Source organism: Lissotriton vulgaris, chromosome 7 (assembly GCF_964263255.1).
Source record: "Lissotriton vulgaris chromosome 7, aLisVul1.2, whole genome shotgun sequence".
In the NCBI taxonomy this organism is placed as follows: Eukaryota; Metazoa; Chordata; class Amphibia; order Caudata; family Salamandridae; genus Lissotriton; species Lissotriton vulgaris.
Window position 1 is genome coordinate 1301768115 of NC_141695.1, and position 14125 is coordinate 1301782239.

Here is a 14125-nt window from a genome sequence, read left to right on the forward strand (position 1 = left end):
CCTAATAAAAGTGTGTTCACTTTAGGTTAGCCATAGTAAATTGTAGCACACATTGGGTTAAAACAGAGTGCTCTTATGGCTGCTGTGTTTCTTTCTCGATTTCCTCTTGTTTCAGGAGCTAAGTTACAGTAGTTTGTATAATTTAAATGTTTCAATGATTAGTTTCTATGAGGGTAGATTATCAGCACAGGTTTCATAGACAGTGAATAAAGTATCTTGCTGTACCTGTTCCTGGGAGAGGCTAACTGCAATGTATGATTCTGTTAAGATATATTTCCTGAAGTTCAAACATCTGAAACTTTCCATTGTGCCATGCCTGGGAAGAAGCCTTCTAAAATGTTATTGTAAATGTGCGGTTCTGATTTGTTACCTCTCCCTCAGAATCATGGGGAGTATTAGTTCCAATGGTTCATTGCAGAGCTAGTTAGATTCATATGCCTTTCCATTTGCTAGAGATTCACTTGACCATTCCAGCCTCCATAGAGGGGACAATCTTTCTATGAATGCTCAAAGAGTTAGACTCCTGAGCAAATCTATCCTCATTTGACTCTGCCTTTCATAGGCATTAGTTCCTGACACCTCCTGCTCCACATAGCCCATTTTTCCAGTTTGTTAGTTTGAAATAGATGGGAATTTCCAGAGCTACATTTCAAGATTTATTTATGATTCAATCAATGAATGCTCAAAGAGTTAGACTCCTGAGTAAATCTATCCTCATTTGACTGACTGAGTCTTTATTTGACTCTGCCTTTCATAGGAATAGTAGGGAATTTCCACTCAGGAGAGCTACATTTCAAGATTTGTTTATGACAACTTTAAACAGCCTGTTTTTGTGTTTGCTATCCTAAAACTTCTTGACTGACTTTGGCAAAAGGTGCGTAAATGATGATCTTTGATTCATGATTCATTTTGATGAATTGAGTTTGTAACTTTGCTAATATGCTGATGAATTGCACATCTACTACTCTCTGTTATCATTGTGAGGCTTAATGTGTTCCACTGTCATTGATGCATTGCTGATTTGTTGAGGTTAAACCTCAGCCAGGTACTAAAGGTTTATTCACTTATGTGCACCCCTACATTAGTTTGCACCAACAATCTGCATAGTGCATATCCCATCCATGCTGCAACAGACTCCACAATTCCTCCAAATTAAGCACAATTCAATTTTAACTAAGCCCTTTAATAGTGGCAGTCACATTTAGAGAATGCCCTAACATTATATAAAAAGTGAAGCCAATAGTTCCTACAAAGCAATGACTTTAAAAACAGATATCGCTCATGGTTACTTTTATGTACTCATATGATTACAAGATATTGCTGAAGCTAAATTGATCTTGATCAGGGAAAGATGCTTTATAAGTGAATTGTAGTGCTTGCAGTTGTGAAAAATTTCCTCAATTTTCTTTAGAACTTTCATCAAGCAATAGTTGACTTGGGTGTTTTCAGCTGAGTGTATCTATGTTTAGGCAGTGCACTTTGTCAATTTCTGCCAGAAATTGTCACGATCAGCTGCGCTTATACCATTCCGCCCCCAGAACAGGTAACTGGAAGCCGCAGTTGTGTGGAAAATGTCACATTCAACAAAGGAGGTCATGGGGTGTTATATAAAAATATTTTGTTCCAAAATTGAAGCTGCTGTTGTTGAACAAAGGAAGGGCATGTGTGTGAAATAAGGAGGTAATTGGTCTAGTAGTAAAACAACCCAGAAATGTGGGGTGCACAGCTGTAATTCTAGATCCCTACTGTTGTGGAAGCTCTGCGGTTTGCTTCCCTAGTAGTGTTGCATTCCTGACCGACAGCTGTGGTCTGACTCTGATGGAAGGAGATAATTTGGACAAATTGTTTGTTTCACCAGTCTACATCGGCGGTTGGGTCTCATGGAGGCTTACGTGTGTGTTCCTGTTTGGACTGGCACCTTTCATTTGCAATAGCGCAGCGAGGCTGGGCCAATGAATAATAGTACTATTTGAAGTACACTTTATGTTGCTCATCTTAGTTTTTGAAAAAATCATCATCACCGGTGGTGGTGTGTTTATGTCTTATGTACAAGGTTTTAGTGAAGTTGCTTCATGCCCTTGAGTTAATGGGGGTCAACGCACCATCAATGATTACCAATGCATGAGTTTGAATGTGTGAAGAATTCATAGGTGTGGAACCTTCTTGTGTTTTCGGCTTTTTAATCAGGGTTCACTTTTAGTCTTGATTAATTTACTGCTTTTCGGGCAGGGTGATTTTACTCCCACCTCCTGGGTGTGAGAAAACACATAGGGGCCTAATACGATCTCGGTCAGAAAGCCTCCGACCTAAGCTTGGAGGCTTTCTGACCGAGATTGTTAGTTTCAATTCTGACCGCCTAATTACAATATAGGCGGTCGAAATGTATACTGGCAGGTTATTCCACCTGGATTCCGACGGGTTCAAGGAGCCCATCAGCCAGTCGGAGACAGGCTCGTAATTCCAATTGATGCCATTTCTGCTGTTGGGATTATGATGCTGGTGGCCGGCATGACTCGGGGGTGGTGGGGGGCATGGATGACAATGTAAATAAAAAAAGAAATACACTTACCTTGCCACCGGATCCCCCGTCTCTGCTCCTTCTCTCCTCCGTCTCGAACTCCAAGAAGCACAGTCTGTATTACGGGGAAAGTTTGCATGACCATTTTGGGAGGCCCGAGAGGGCTGGCCAAACTGTAATTGCCCACTAAGGGGGGTTCTTTCATTCCTCCCCTGCTTTGCAGCCCCACCCATCATGCAAAGCAGTTGCAGCAGGAGAACAAAATAAAATGATAATAACATTACCTTATTATCATTATATTTTTTCCTTTCTTGTACAACTACAGGTACAATAAATGAAGAATTGACGTGCAGAGAACGCGAAGACCCAAAACCCAGATGAAATCGCCGACAAATCTATCACGGCAATGAAACATGTTGGTTTGGTTTTAATAGAGTGGGCACACAGCACTGATTAAAAGTAATTTAGCTAGTGGAGTTCTGCTCTTATTAAACAGTGTTGGTGTCATACTTTGAAATCAGAGTGACCGCATCTCATTGGGTCACTGACACAGAGCACATTTTTGGTTAATGTAGTCTGCACTGTCTGTTATCCCTTTTCTTTGTTATAGTTGGCAGTCGCTGATGATGATAACGTGAGGACACAGACAAGTACCAGTCTGTTTATTCCTCCGCCGGTGTTGCTCCCGTGAGGCACTGCCAACTCCCCCTCCCCCTTTTTTCTGAAATTCTTTTCTTTTGAAGGTGTGGTGAGGGTCTGTAGTTGTCCTTAGTGCCACTCGCAGTTTTAGACTCAGTAGAAACTCATGACCATAAGGGCATAGTTAAGCAGTAGAGTGAGATTCACCCTCGGCTTACTAACACCCTAAGAAGGGGGTCTGTTAAAATTGATGGGAAACATTTGTTTCTACATAACACAGGGACAGGTCTTGAGCTGTTGAATAGATATTGAGTGGGGGGCGACCTGTTCCAACCTCTTTATTCCCCCTGAGCTCCTAATTGTTCAAGAGCTCCTCTGAGCTCAACATATCCCCTATTCCAGTAAAATCAACTTGTTGTCTGGGAGTGATTATTGACAAGAGGATCACCTACATGGTATAGGTAAATGTGGTCTCTTCCTCAGTTTCTTACACCGTTAAAACTATAACAAATGTTCTTCCTTTTCTGACTCCCTCTTTGCAAAAAACAGTAGTCACTCTGATGGTGCTTTCAAAACTTGACTACTGTCATGTCTTTTATTCTAACATGCAACAGAAACAGTAACATATTAACTAACTTAGACCTTGCAAAACGCAGCCATTGGACTGTAATTAGGATTTCCTAAATTCAAATCCTTAGTAGATGCTCTTAAAAAAGATACAGTGGTTTTTAAGTTGGTCTGCATTGTGTTTAAAGCACTGCATGGAATGGGCCTCAACTATTTGAAGAATAGTGCTGTAAGCCATCAAGAACCCGGAGGTCCTCCACAGCATACATTATCCTGATTCCCAAATATAAGCGCACCATGTGGGGAGGATGAAATTTCATATACAGTGCTTCAAACTCCTGGAATGACCTGCTTATACAATTAAAAACAATTCAAGGGCTCTTGGTCTTTAGGAAAGACTTAAAAACCTGGCTTTTTAATTTTATATAAAGGGTTCTGAGGAGGCTGATACAGTTAGTAGATCTGTAAGCGAGCTAGCGCCAAGACACCTCCAGGTAATCACAGCACATTATAAAATAAATTAACATAACATGGCTAAAGAGGATACACTGGTTTGTCTCAATAGCAAGATTGAACTATCAGGAATCTTGGTGTCTCTATTAGTATGAACAGCAGCTAAAGTAATTTTAGTAACTGAATTATCAGATTGATTGGCATTTAATACATTTTATTTGTTACTTAATTTCAAGTCAGGTCAAATTTCCTTATTTTCTAGATAAAAAACTCATAAAAGCACAATTATTAAAACCTCCATTTGTTAATATAAATTCATTTCAGGTAAAAATATTTAACACATGTAAAAATACAATTAAAAACAATTTGACATCATTACTATTTAAAACAATCACAAAGTTCATATATTCCAAATGTTCCTATAGTCTCTATCATATACTTTGGGCATGAATTCAATACATTTTAAAATTTCTAATATCTTGTGTATACTATGGAAAATCAAATTACTCAAAAAAAAAATTTCCTAATGGCCCAGTCCCAGCCCAGGTATTTTGCGACTGCAACTGAAATAACAGGTAAATTGCTAGTGCAAATTAATCATAGCGCCACCGCGCTGTCCCTTGTACCTAACAGTCTGCACACAGCTTTTATCCAAACTCGTCTGGGGGTATTTTAGGCTGTACATACAAAGAGAAGATGGGCAATGGTCTCTTTATCATTTTTACAGACCGGGCTCATTTTGGAACTACCTAGAGTCCATCTTCCAGTTAATGATCTTATAGGGAGAGACCCTGCTCTAAGCTGAAAATAGAGCTTCCTATCTCCCGGTTTTGTAATACCATCCCAATATGGCTCTAAACTGGGAAAAGATTTATATTCCAGGAAACGACCCTCCATAGTACAGGGATCAGCACTGTTCCAGTTCCGGTACGCAACCAATTCCCAATATTTTTCTTTTAAGATAACCTTAGATGGGAATGAAGCCACCTCGGGGTTCTCCACAGCCCCTTCATACCCATTCCCACCAGAGTTTTACAAAGTTCATTTAACCAGGTTATTTTGTGGAAATCATAATTTCTAATTACGTCCAAAAATCCCTGGGCATAATGGGCAAGTTCAGGGGTTACCCAAATCTGTCGCCAATATAATATGGGGCACAGTCTAGCGATATCTACCAAGGCCTTCCTGCCTAGATCCTATCGCAGTGGTTTCATCGGTGAGCTCTTGGGTAGACTAACAAGGCTGCGCAAAAATGTATTCTCTGCGAGTGTTAGTGGTGTTAGTTTATCATAGCCACATATCTTGGCACCATAAAGTGCAGAGCTTAGGGCTTTCCCCTCATACACTTAGAGAGCTGGCTGTATTGGTTTCGTCAGGGATTTCTTATGCTCTGAAATTATTGCTCCCGCATTTTGGCGGAGTTTTAAAGCCGCCATTTCTACGTGTTTCCCCCACTTAATACCCTTTGCCACATGGATACCCAAGTAAACAAAGTCCGACACCATTTCCACATTTTGCCCATTCATAAAAGAATTCCCTTTAAAACTGCGGTATGGGTTGAATGCCATAAGTTTTGTTTTTGCTACATTGATGTCCAACCCTTGGTCAGTACAGAAATCCTCAAAAATCTTCAAGGCTCGCTGAAGGCCACTAGGGGTTTTTGATATAATAAGAGTGTCATCCGCGGATAATAAAATAAGGGTTTTCATTCCAGCCAAAGTGGGGGCATCTACACATCCTGACAACATGCATTCAACTACCCCGTTGATATATAATGAAAAGAGCGTGGGGGCCATTGCACAGCCCTGGCGCACCCCATGCTCTACCGGGAATTCAGATGTAACTTGCCCATGCCCCCCCCCCATTGAATTTTTGCGTAATTTGACTCATGCAGCCTCATCACTAGCGTTAAGATTTCAGGTGGCATGCCTAACTTGTTTAACACGTTCCATAGTTTAGATCGTGGCACCAAATCAAAAGCGGCTCGTACGTCAATAAATGCGGCGTAAATTATACCTTTGCCTAATAATACACTCTACCAGTGTGATAAAGTAAAGCGGAAGATCTGATCAGTAGTGCTGGTTAATTTGTGAAAACCAGCCTGAAAAGGGGACAAGATATTTTCTCCTTCTACCCAATCTAATATTTTACCTGAAATCATTTTCCCAATCACCTTTTGTATTGTATCAATCAGGCTGATAGGCCTACAGTTCCCAGCCTGTGTTTTGTCGCCTTTCTTATATATAGGGATTATTATGGCCCCTTGCCATGACTTTGGTACTGGAGCTCCTAATGCTACAGCATTGGCCAAGTTCATAATATTCAGGTCCCAGTGCATTTTATCCTGGATAAAAACATCCGCTGGGACCCCATCTGGTCCTGGTGCTTTTCCCCTTGAGACAGCTTTAAGTGCCACTGTTACATCTCTAATGTTAAAAGGTGGTTCTAAACAATGGGTATTGTTTATAAGTTCCCTGAACCTATCCTCTGGGCAGCATGCATATTGGGGACCAAAATGATCTATCCAGCTTCTCTGGGTTACATAATTTACGGGTGGTTCAGGGAGACCTCCTTTCCCCCACTTAACAATACTTCAAAAGAGTTTTGAGTCTTTTGCTGTGCTAGCTGTTTTAAGGTCCTGCCAATGTTGTTCATCCCATAGTTTCTTTGCCATGTATACAGCTTTCTTGTAATTCTGTCTAGCTATTCTGACAGCATTAGGGGCCTTATTTATGAAGGCCTTGCGCCACCGGTGCGTCACTTTTTCCCATGTTAAAAGTGACGCACCGGCGGCGCAAGGCCTTCATAAATAAGGCCCTAGGATCTCTTCTTTTAAGGACCACTCCTAAGGATGTTCTTGCAGATCTACAAGCGTTGTTATAGCACCACACTCTTTTTGGCCATAATTTTTTGCCTGCAGACTTTGTTACTACCTTGATGAAGTGCCTCCTTACGCTTTTGAAGAAACTATAATGAAGGTTGGTAATTTGCTGCAAATCATTCTCTACCCCAACAACGGTGGCCATGGCAGAAAAGGTTTTTTCCAATTCTTCATTGATATTTTCCAGCACCCTATCTTGCATCATAATTTGTCCCCCCTTATCTGCCTCATTTCATTAGTTGGAACGATCTCAAATAAAGCCTGCTCAACCCTATTCAACCCCCCTTGTTCCCTCCCCCACAAACGGTGTATTATACATAAGGGAGTATGGTCGCTCTTATGCCTAGCCACTACCTTTATATCCTTCATAAGGTGCCAAATTGCCAGATTACAGATAACATAATCAATCCTGTTTTTGAGCGACCATTATCAAAAGTATGTTCACCTTGTCCGTCACTCATAGTTCTACCGTTCAATGCTCTGAGTCCTCTTTTCACAGCATATCGCATTAATGTTGATTATATTATCTGTCCATCTATCTATCGGTTTTAACTCCAGTTTAGGAATCCCCCACTGGGAATCCTCCTCTTCTCCTGAGCGCCAATCACATATTGTAAGTGGCTCAAAGGTCATATTTAAGTCGCCAGCAACAATCATGTGATTCTCGCTCGGCTGTAGCCCAATCAGGGAATCCAAGGCAGCCAAAACCTGAGATTTCCCCCCCCCCGACCCTCTAACATAAAGATTATAGATGTCCAAGGTACCCAAGGAACCCAATGATAGCCTAATCAGCTGAATATCCCTATTCTTAGTAGGTAGCTCTATGACCCTATCAAAGAGTTTTTGACGTATCCAAATGGTTAACCCCCCCTTTCGGCTGACCTTTGGGACCCTTAGTTGCTGGTACAAAAAAATTTAGGAAGCCCTGGAGAAACTGGGGATCACATGCCCAAGTCTCTTGAAAGAGACAAATATCAAAGCTATTTATAAAAGTAAGTCTTTCAGGAGATTATAATCTAGAACTCAACCCCGCGATATTCCAGGGTACCATCATCCCCCCATTCCCACTAAATTCTTGCAGTAGGCCTGCTACTTAATTTCAATAATGCAATTATTGTTCCCATTCATAAGTGAAGTGGAACTCGAACTTAAGGACTGTAACGGATTGTTAGTAGATGTTTTCTTTACTAAATATAGAGGAATGTTAACCACTAATAATTTTATGAGCATGAAAAGGTCTATAGGGTTGGAGGAAGTTAAGAATTAAAGGGTAAGTTATAGTTTGGCGGACCAGGTACTTCATAAAAATGAGTTGAAGTATTTTGTATGCCAAAATAACATTCCACAAGTCCTATATAGGTTTAGCAGGACCATTAGTTTTCTTTCTATGCGGTCCCTGATGGCTCTGTCAACATGTGGCTTCCTCAGAAAGCCTGATGGAGCAGGACCATATGAGGATAGGCATTACATCGACTGCTGTATTTGTGGTGGACTGTGTGATAACTTTTATTTTCTGTCCGTCACTACCGTGTACAATGAAAATGCAAATATTGACCACACAGCCAAGCACAAAACTCCTTGTGTGTGGGGTTTGTTAGCTCTTTGTTTTTCAATAACAAATTCTAGATTGGGAGTGTGTTTTTGAAAAACTAATGCTTGTTAAAGTTTAGTAGACAGCCCTCAAAACTGATGGTTCCTGTACACCAAATGTTGTATACCATGAAAGGAATCTCCAGGATGGTGTTTACTGCTAAGATACATCTATCACTGCTGGGCTAGCAGCGACCTCAAAATGTAGCAGTCATAATTTTGGCAGTCTCTAGTTATGGCCCTAAATTAAATTCCAAAAACTAGACTTGCTTCCACAAAGATTGTCCTCACACAAACTTACTCGAGAAAAAACTGAAATCCTAATACTGCTTCCTTTCTAGCACTGCAAGGTCCAAGATGACTGGATTCAGATAAAGTTCCAATTGTCATCCAAAGAAATGCACTTGTCTGATCAAGATAACCAAGGTATTCACAGATTAAGTTTAAATCATAAAAAGAAAAACCGTGTTGCCTTAATTAAGAGATGTCAAGATAGACGTCAGGAGCTTTACTAAAGAAGACCCCCTCCACTATGAGCAATAAGCAGCAACATGCCTGCAACACACACCTGGCAAGCGGGAAAAATCACCATAAAAGTAGAAAAAACACCCAAACACAAACTGACCAACACACAAGCACCATGAAGGCAGCCAGAGCAGGCGCAGAGGACGAGCGCAACCCCACAAGCCCCATGGATGACCAGCTTGGGAACTCGGAAACATGGAAGGGCAAGGACAAGAAGAAGAGGAAGACGAAGTTTAGTCGGCAGACAAACAGGATCATAGTCACGGAGGGGATTAAACACCATCAATAACTGTTCACCACCTCCAACATGTCATTGGGCACTGAAAATGGAATATGGCAGGACATTGTGGACAAGGTGAATGTCATTGGAGAGCACAAGAGGACAATGGACAAGATCAAGAGGCGATGGAATGACATCAAGCAGAAAACCAAGGAGAAACTCTCCGCCAACCAGAAGGCAGCAATGCAGACTGGAGGTGGGGGCCCAGCACCACAGCTCGAACTGGATGACATGGAGGAGCTGGTGTTGACAGTCATCAGTGGGGAGACTGCGGCCGGAGTCGGGGGATTGGACACTGGTCAACAGTACAGAACAGAATCACAACAGGGTGAGGGACCACCAGGTACTGGGGGGGTGGGTGGAGATGGGTACAGGAACACATGCATAATCAAGCAGAGCACAGCGCACACCTACACAACTCTGGGTCCGCGCTCAGATCTACAGACTGTCACTGTCTGAATGTTAACATGTACCATGCAGCTACACACATGTGGGCACATTGCAATATACCATCTCCCCGTCAAATTGCAGGGGTACTGTAAACACCTCCTGCAGAGCAGTCCCAGCCACTCTTCACAGAAGACGAGGACAACACCAGCATCGGCACCCAAACCCTCCAATACATCATTGACCTCATCCACCACTTACCTCCAGGATCTGGGCATCCCAGCTACATTGAGGAGACCTCACCCACTACCCAAAGCACCCAGCAGGAGGCACCCACAGCCCCGGCACTCCCCCAAGAACAACACATGGCCTTCCAATGCCGTATGCTGGAGTGCCATAGGGAGACGGCAGAGCAGGTGCGGTTGGGCTTTGGCATCATGGCAACAAAAACTTGACGCCATCCTTAGGTGTGTAGGCCCTCTCCATGGTCTCCAATGAGTGCTGACTGACATCGCTGGAGTCATGGCGTAGAGAGAAGAACACTTGTCCACTCAGAGTGGCTCCAGCGATACCAGCCGTGAGCTGGCACACATGCGGAGGCTCATGGAGAACATGGTGCGGATGGAGGCAGAAATAATGGCAGCCACCTCTGCATATCAGCGGGAAGTAGCTGGGATCTACCATGCCCTGCAGATCTTCATCATGGCATTGTTGCCACAAGGCGTGGCAATGATGAATGCTGCTGCCCCCACACCATCCACATCTCCGTCCCTGGTGTGTCTTCCTCCCAGTGTGGCAGGCCTAACCACTCTGGCACCTGATGTGTCAGTGGGACATGGTGCGGCCGACAATCGTCCTCCAGCCCCTGTTGTGTCAGTGGCACACAGTGCCGCAGATGCTTTAGCAACACCCACAGTTGGGGCAGAGTACTCTTCCATGGATGAGAATGTGGATGTGCCTGTGATCAGAGGACTCAGTAGCATTCATTTCTGCCACCTGCCCTGTTTCTGCTTGGTCCCACACATGGCCTCATGACCTTCCACTGACCCCTGATTTACTTAGATGCACTCACCTTGGACAACGACATGGAATGCCACATCCTGTTTGATGACCAATGACACGGTGACCAGACGGCGGACTATACCCTTCCTCTTCCGCAGTACCTGTGATCTCTGGATGGACTCTGGCTGGCCCTCCACGGGCCCATATTGTGTAGAGTGCTCAGCATTGCCCTGTACCGCTCCAGCTGCAGAAGTGCACTGGATGTGCAATAAACATCCAGTGATGCACTGCTGTGCCATATCTTTCATCATTCATTTATGTTTGTGTGGATGAATGTAGCGATAGTGATTTCCCTTGCGTCAATGATGCTCATCCTGTGGGATGCTAGTCAGAGAGTACTACGTAGCAATTTGTGTAGTGGGTGCCGTGTAAGGGTGGGCATAGCTTGCGAAGTAGCGCATCGGAAAGCTACGCAAAGAGCACTTCGCACTACGTGAGCTACGCGTAGCACTACGCAAACTGCGTAGTAGCCTGTTTGCACTGTGGAAGATGCTGTTTTCAATGATTGCATAGTGCGGACAAGCATCCGGAACTTTGCAATCATTGAAACACCATCTTGCACAGTGGGCGGTTGTGAGCATACACAACCACTCGCAATGAGAAACCTGACCTCCCCACGTTGAGATTCTCGCCAGGAGGTTTATTTTCCATGCTCGCGATCAGCAACTTGATGTTGCTGATCGTGAATGAGAAAAAAGTCCCGCCGGGATGTCATTTTGCTTGCTTGCGGTCGCAACTTGATGTTGAGGACCGGGAGTAAGCAGAAAATGGTCACTGCACTACGCTACGCTATGCGTGTTTGCACTGTGCTACGTGCATTTCCTGTAGTGTGAAGTAGCACAAACTTCGCAAACTACGCGAGCGTAGCGTAGTGCTGCACCCAGGCCTAGTCCTGTGGACACCACTACAGGGACACACGTATCAGCCACTTCCTTGTCCGGACATGGACTGAACCACGCGCAGTGCCCACAAGTCATTTTTGCAAGCCCTGCGCTGTTCCGATATATGGAAGATCAGACCACTCCTCTAACGCTCTGAGGAGGGGCCTCATTGCTACCCATTACAGTTGTACTTGCTGGATGTGAGCAGGTACTGGTTAAGTTGTCAGAATGCCACAGCCACTCCCTGAGTGTAGGTTTGCCGCACACCACACCCATCTGGCACAGGCTTCTCAGGCCATGTGACACTGCAAATATAACAGGACTGCAACGTCACATTCCCCTCTGCCGGTGGTGACTGGATGATGGATGCTCCACGGTGCTCAATCATAAAGGGCCCATGATTTGCTGTGCACAGGGTTTGTGGCACATGGTGCATTGTGGCCGGCACAGGCCTGCTACCATGTGGCGCTTACTGGGGTTGAACAGGGTTTGTGGCACACGGTGCATTGCGGCTGGCACAGGCACCCTGCCACGGGAAGCTGACTGGGGTTGAACAGGGTTAGTGGCACAGGGAGCATTGTGGCCAGCACAGGCACCCCACCCGGGATGGTGACTTTGGGTGCACTGAGTCATTGGTACTTAAGCTGCTGAGTGGGTGTGTAGCCTGCAATGATGCCCCATCCCTGTGGTCCAGACAGGATTTGTGTGCCCTGCTGGACCGCAGTGTATGCCAGAGCCAGCGGGCAGCCCGGGCCTACCGCCATGTGGTCCAGCTTCCAGGATCATAAAGTTAGTGGCATCCATTGGGCTGAGCAGGTGTGCAGGCTGCAATGGTACATAGTGCCCTGGTTTGTCCTATGCTATCGATAAATCAAGTCCCAGCACCAGACGTGTGACCTGGTGGCCTGCGCAGTGTGGCTGCATGGTGTGGGGGGTGGCATGTCCGCAGGCCCTGGGCTTGTGGCTTACAGCTGCATGTGGTGTAACCTCCTGTCTACACTCCGGTGGCAGAATGTGAGCAGTGAGGCCCGGGAGTGCATGGGCGGGCATGCTCCGATGGGCGGCGGGAGGGGCTGGGGTGCCTCTGCCTGTGCATGGGTGGGCGGGCGATGTTTTGCACAAGTGTGTGTACTGTGCCAGTCATGTATCTGGATTTTGTTTTAGATGATGCCTCTGACTCTGATGTGTGACCTGGTGTACTGCTATACATACCGGCAAGTTGTTGGAGACACACTGGTGGCAGCAGGTGAGCAGTGTGCCCTGGGTGCGCAGGGGCAGAACTCTCTCGCTCTCTTCTCTCTCTCTTCCCCTCTCTTCTTCTCTCTCTCTCTCCCCCTCTCTTCTTCTCTCTCCCCCTCTCTTCTTCCCTCTGTATCCCCCCTCTCTTCTTCTCTCTCTCTCTCTCTCTCTCTCTCTCTCTCCCCCTCAAGTCTTCTCTATCTCTCTTCCCCTCTCTTCTTCTCTATCTCTATCTCTCTCTCTCTCCCTTCTCTTCTTCTCTTTCCCTTTCTCTCTCTCTACCGTCTCTTCTTCTCTCTCTCTCTTCTTCTCTTTCTCTCTCCCTCCCCCTCTCTTCTTCTCTCTCTCCCCTTCGCTCTCTCTCTGTCTTTTGATGTGCGCAGGACACACCTTCTCTTCATGGTTTTTGTCTTGCAGGTTGTGACTAACTGATTGTCCCGAGGGCAGCCGCCATGTGTCTTCATTGCATTTCAGCATTCCCTTCAATAAAGTTTCATTGGTTGCTTCGAAAGTGAGCGTGTGATGCTCATTTCTGTGACGACACATGCATGTCACCAGTTGTGATTGTGCGACATCAGGTTTAGGTGTAGCTGATGTGGCATGTCTTTGGTCGGAGGTGCCAGGGATTGGTGGTCCTGGGTGTGGTGATGGTGGGTGTTGTGACCCTCTTGAATGTCTGGCCCACATGTTCAGTGGCTCTATGGCATCTGTTTGTCTTCAGGTGTGGCTCTGGGCTGTGCTCCCTTTTGTGGTGCAGGCTGTCGTCCGACTTTACACCAGGTCAGAACAGGTGTTAATTTCCTGCCGCTAACGCGCCTTAACGCGTGTTTTGTGCTCTTATCGTCGATCTGGCTAATCGTTGTGAATGTTGACGTGTTGTGCTGTCGCGGCTTTTTGCACGGGAAGGCCTACTATGCATCTCATTAGCCATAGTTGCGGGGGTCATCTGTGGCGATGTTTTTTGCGGCTGCTATCGCAGGTAAACTGGTGCTGTGGGCTGTTAACACCAGCTTGTGGATGTGGAGGTATATTTATGACGACTTTGACTGCGTTAAAGTGCTGTTTATTCTGCGATAGCTCCTTGTGAATATGCCCCTAAGAGT

At 45.0% G+C, this 14125-nt stretch overlaps 1 protein-coding gene across 1 annotated transcript in view; it reads right to left on the reverse strand.

Annotated features, from left to right (window-relative positions):
* The window catches only part of LOC147703542 (vomeronasal type-2 receptor 26-like), a 135736-nt gene that overhangs the window by 59771 nt on the left and 61840 nt on the right, over positions 1–14125 (reverse strand). The window lies entirely within an intron of this gene.